This window comes from Leptonychotes weddellii, chromosome 12 (genome assembly GCF_054177405.1).
Source record: "Leptonychotes weddellii isolate Sample4059 chromosome 12, ASM5417740v2, whole genome shotgun sequence".
Taxonomy (NCBI): domain Eukaryota; kingdom Metazoa; phylum Chordata; class Mammalia; order Carnivora; family Phocidae; genus Leptonychotes; species Leptonychotes weddellii.
In genome coordinates, this window is record NC_138380.1 from 47,300,270 (window position 1) to 47,306,024 (window position 5,755).

Consider the following 5,755-nt stretch of genomic DNA (forward strand, 5'->3'; position numbering starts at 1 on the left):
AAGAAAGAAAGAAGAGAAGAAAGAAAGAAAGAAAGAAAAGAGAGAGAGAAAGAAGGAAGGAAGGAAAGAGAGAAAGAAAGGGAGAAAGGGAGAAAAGCTTAGGTGGGAGCAGTTGCTGAGCCCCCCCGGAGGAACTATGTGGCTTTCTGGGCAGTGTTCCTGAGGTATTTAAGGTCCTGACATCACAGCATAGCTTTCGGTAGCAGCTCCACTGCTCTGCGGGTGTGCTGGTCACGGAAGACAGCCTCCCAGCATCTCAGGTTGGCAGGAAGTGCCTGGAGGAAGGGATGCGGAGGAGTGGCAGTTATGTACCTTCAAGAGTGATTGGACTGATGTGCTGTGGAGTCTAAGCTAGAAGAAACAGGTGAGGCCAGGAGGTGCCTCAGTCACTCGGGGATAGCCACCCCCCCCATAGAGTTTCATTTTCCTTTTCCCTTTGCCCATTTCGGTCTCATGTTTGGCTTGTTAGAAGCTGCTTCTACCTTTAAAAACAATGAAGTAAACCTATACATGCTGATTTGGAACGTTCTTCAAAACATTTTGTTAGGTGACAAGATGAAACACAGCATGATAGCACTGATAATGATAATAACTATTAGAATGTGTATACAGTATGAAAATGAGAGAAACATGCACAATAATGTTAAAGACAATGCCATTGGGAGGGTGGAGAATAATTTTCATTTTATGAGTTTCTATATAGTTTGAATTCTCTATCATGATCAAGCATTATTTTTGCTCACAAATGGAATTATTGAGCATAATTTCCCTGCTAAGGATGTTACATTCATTACTGATCCACACAGTCACTTGGTGGTGGATATTACCTATTCTACAGATAAAAGGATTGGAAAAGTTAACCTACCCAAGTTCACCCAGTTAGTAAAGATTCTTTATCTAAAGAGATAAAGAAGCTTTTCAAACTCTATATAATAAAGTTAATGTAATCTTCCTGGACTCAGCTTATTTCTATTTAGAAGCTCACTTCTGACTGCTTTGATTATTTCTCCTTCCCATTATGATTTCACTTCCATATCAAAACTATTAAAATTCATTTCCTCTGGGAAATCACCACAGGCTGATGATGGCTCCTTATGATTCCCTTAACTCTACTCTAGCATTTTGATGTCCTCACTGCAGTGCCTTTGTATACATGTTACCATCTGAATTTGCATAGATGACTCGATTCTTGTTCATCTTCATCTTGATGATGAGCTCCTTGAGAGACTTGACACTTTATTTGGAATTTTCCATAATCCTTCAGGGTCATTTCCAAACCTGCTCAGTAGGTCTTAGGACTGAATTCTTAGCGTAGTATTTGCATTTGATGGGTCCTTAATAACAGAAAGCAACAATTCCAATAAATCAGGCAATCTTTTTCTTATACAAGACTGTGTTTTCTCTAGTGAATTATGTAAATGTCCCTGAGTTGAGTAGCTTCTGGATTAATAAATAATTCCAGTAATGTCTTCTCTTGACTTTTGTTTTTTTTCCTGGTGGAAAGGAGATGTGAGTCATGCAGTCCCTAGAAGTTTTCCAAGCGGAAAAAGCTGGACAACCACTATGTCAAAAGAAACATGAATGGCAGAGAACACTCTATTCCTCTGCTTCACCGAGGATTGAATACTGTTTACATTATAAATGACAAGGAAACAAGATGAGACTTCCGGGTGGTTGATGACATGAGGTTGACAAAAGAGCTTCAAGGTAACTGGTTAACATATAGAGTCTAGATTATCTTCCTTGTGTGGTTTAACTAGAGAGACAAACTAGTGAATCAGGTATAATTTTCATTTTACTCCACAAATATTTGACTGTGTACCCTTAACATTTCATCAGCATGGCAGCAAAAATTATATTGTCTACATCCATAGTCAGTTCCCTAGTTTTCCTCTCTGTGCTTCAGTATTTGAAGACAAGCTTCACCAGAGTGGCCTATTTAATCCAAAAGACTTGGATACAATTTGACAAACCAGCTGATTCATAGTATCACTTCAGAAATCTAAAAGCTACTTGATAATACACAATTTAGGGTGGGAAAGAAGGCATTTCTTTTTTTTCTAAATTAAATCTTTACAAATGTGTAAACTTATTTCAAGTATATGGAAAAATGTAGAAAATAACATAATGAATAACTATGTACTCATCATCCACTCTATTAAATGTTACCATTGTATTCAGTTTAGATTAAATGTCACAAAGATAAAGCACCCTGTATATGCCTCCAAAATCTCATTCCTTTTGTTCCCTCCCTAAGCACCCTGTATATGCCTCCAAAATCTCATTCCTTTTGTTCCCTCCCTAAGCAAACTCTATTCTGAATTTGGTGCTTATCATTCTCATGCTGTCATTCCCTTACTATGTTCATATATTCACAAATAATATATGATATTATTTTGCATTTTGAACTTTAAATGGTATACCATATGTATCATTTTGCCACCTGTACTTTTTGGTTGTTTATACATGTAACTCAAATTGTTGTAGAGATATATCCTGTTTTACGAAATATCTGTTATCCTGTGGATGGACTTGCGGTTGTTTTCAATGTTTTCCTACTACAAACAATACTATGTATAGATTTGCACATGTCTTTTCCCACATACAATTGTTTCTCATATATTCAGGTGCATTCAATCATCTGGTAAATCTTGTTAACAGGCAAACTCTGATTCGGTAGGTTTAGGATGGGGCCTGAGATTCTGCATTTGTCTTAAGTTCCCAAGTGGTATTGATACTGCTGGTCCTAGGACCACACTTTGAGGAGCAATGGTCTTATGGAGAAGTGGAACTGCTAGGTTGTAAGGGATGTGCATCTTCAGCATTACTAGATATTGCCAAATTGCTCTTTCTCAAGTGCTTGCACCAATCCACACTCGTATTAACAGCTCACAGAGTCTCCATGATATTACATCTTCAACACCTGTTTTTACCAGACTTTAATTTCTGCCAATTTGGTGGGCATGAAGTGGTATCTTGTGTATTGTCTTTCATGAATATTTTTGAAGTTGGACCACTTGAGTTTCTTTTTTTGTAATAATTCTCAACATAAACTAATATTTGGGGCCAAGAAAATGTCTTCATTCACCTGTTTCATACTTTAAAGTATCCTTCTTATACATTCCCTCACATTTTTAAAGCCGTCAAGTTTTCTTTTTTTAAAGTACTGGAAACAGAAGTAGAAAAGGCAGAACTGAAAGAACGGGGCTGGAAGGGGGTAAGGAGAAGCACCTACCATCACTCCGCTGGAAGAAGGTCTTATGCTTTTTCCTACACTCTTCCTTGGCTGATGGTAAGAGAAATAGAATTGGAGGCTTATGGAGGGAGAAAGGGGAAAGAAGTCTGTACCTTCTGAGTACTTCATTAATCTTGAATTTTAGGGGAATGAATTTAACTGAAACAACTAATCCTGCTAAAATTAAGCCTTTCCATCTAAAAATGTTAAGCTCCATCCTACAAGTTACATGCCTATAAGAAAAATGGGAGATACATGTATTGCAAAGGTAATGCACGTGTATTGTAGAAAAAAAAAGCAAGAAGGAAAAAAAAAACCCATAATCTAATATCTAGTATAGCATGGTAGTTAAAGGCATGCACTTCTAAATCCTGCGTTTGAATTCCAATTTAACCATTTGCTAGTTCGAAAATGAGGATCATGATAATAGCACCTAGCTCATAGGGTTGTGAGGATTAAATTAGCTAATAGATGTAAAGTACTTAAGACATTGTCTGAAACATTGCAAAAGGTCATAAAAACTAGAGCTATTGGAAGGGACATTAGCAAGATGGTAGAATAGGAAGCCCTCCACCCTCCTTTCCCCCATGGAGACACAGATTTAACAGCAATGCATGGACTAATTGTCTGAAAAATCTAGAACCCAGTCAAGAGGTTCCTGCACTCTAGGTGAGCGCAAAGCCAACCACATTAAAGCCTGGTAGGAAAGTTCATGGTGCTTTCTCTTGCCGAGCCCCTCCCTCTGACCCAGTGCAGTGCTACTGGGAGGAAACACCTAACTCCCATCTTCTTCCTGGGGATGAAAGGAATAGAATGTATGCCCAACATTCTTTTAGGTGGACTGTTGAAGGGACTGGCTTACATCTTGTCTGACAACCAGGAGCCAGGTTGGGAGCTTGGCCTCTGAGAACAAAGTGACCGACATGTACCAGAGTCTGCAGTCCCGCAGATAGACCCTAGGTGGCGCTCCAGTGCCATGGCGTACTACAGCACCAGCGAGGCCACAGTAGTGCGGGCAGATACGGATGGGGAGTACTGAGTAGAAATAGGCAAACCTCTTCAATTAGGTTACACACAAGCCCAAAAAGGACACATCCCCAGAAAAGGCTTGAGAAGTCTCCAGAATCTCTAGCAGCGCTGAGTTGAGAATGTCATTCCTGTACAAAACCAGACTGCGATGTTGGGGAGGGATGGCTGATTTTTCAAATGCCAAAATCCCAACAGTAGATAACAAGACATACAAGGAAACAGGGAAATGTGGCCCTTTTAAAGGAAAAATTAAATCTCCTGAAACTGACCCTAAATAAATGGAGACTTATGAGTTACTCATCATAAATGTTCAATAAATTAAAAGAGAGCACTGATAGACAACCAAACAAAATCAGGAAAACAATGCATGAACAACATGAGAATATCAATGATGAGATAGAACTATGAAGAAGAACGAAACAGAAATTCTGAAAATGAAAACAATAATAACTGCACTGAAAAACTCACTATTCAACATCAGACTTGACAAGGCAGAAGAAAGGATCAGTGAACTCAAAGACAGGACTTTCAAAATTACTTAGGCAGAGGAGCAAACAGAAAAAAGATTGAAGAAAGATGAAGAGAGCCTAAGTGACTTGTGGGACACCATAAAGCAGAACAACACATACATTATGGAAGTCTCAGAAGAAGAAGAAAGAGAGAAAGGAGTTCAGAGCCTAATTGAGTAATAATTAATGGCCTCAAATTCCCTAAACCTGAGACTAGAAATGGACATACAAATTCATGAAATTAAAAAAACTCCAACTAAGATAAATCTAAAGAGAATTACACCAAGGCATATCATAATCAAACTGTCAAAAGTGAAAGAGAATATTGAAAGCAGAAAGAGAAAAGTGACTTGTTATGTACAAGGGAGCTCCTACTAGATTATCAAAAGATTTATCAGCAGAAACACTGTGGACTAGAAGGGAGTAGGATGATATATTAAAAATACTGGAAGAAACAAGTGCCAACTAAGAATACCATAGCCAGCAAAACTATCCTTCAAAAACAAAGGAGAAATTTAGATTTTTCCAGATAAACAAAAGCTGAGAGAGTTTCTCATCACTAGACCTGCCCTATAAGAAATGCTGATGGGCTCTTTCCCTTGGAGCAGGTGGCAGACATGGTGGCTTGTGCAGCCATGGCCAATATTAAGTCTCAAGACCTTCAAGGTAAGGAGAAGGAACTGTTGAAAGAGCTGGAAAACTGGAAGGTGAAGTTATCCCAGCTGCATGTCTCCAATGTGACAGGCAGAGTGGCATCCAAGCTGTCCAAGATCCAGGTTGTGCACAAATCCATCACCTGTGTTTTCACCACATTAACTAGACTCAGAAAGAGAATCGTGGAAAATTCTACAAGGACAAGTAGTCCAAGAAAATGTGTGCCATGTGCGGCTGGCTCAGCAAACCTGAGGAGAACCTGAAGGCTAAGAAGCAGCAGTGGAAGAAACTGTTGTGACCGCTGTGAGTGTACGTGGTCGAAGCCTGA

General features: G+C 39.0%; 1 pseudogene; it reads left to right on the plus strand.

Annotated features, from left to right (window-relative positions):
* Positions 1-5,408: 5,408 nt before the first annotated feature.
* Positions 5,409-5,755, plus strand: LOC115938834 (large ribosomal subunit protein uL29 pseudogene; annotated as a pseudogene).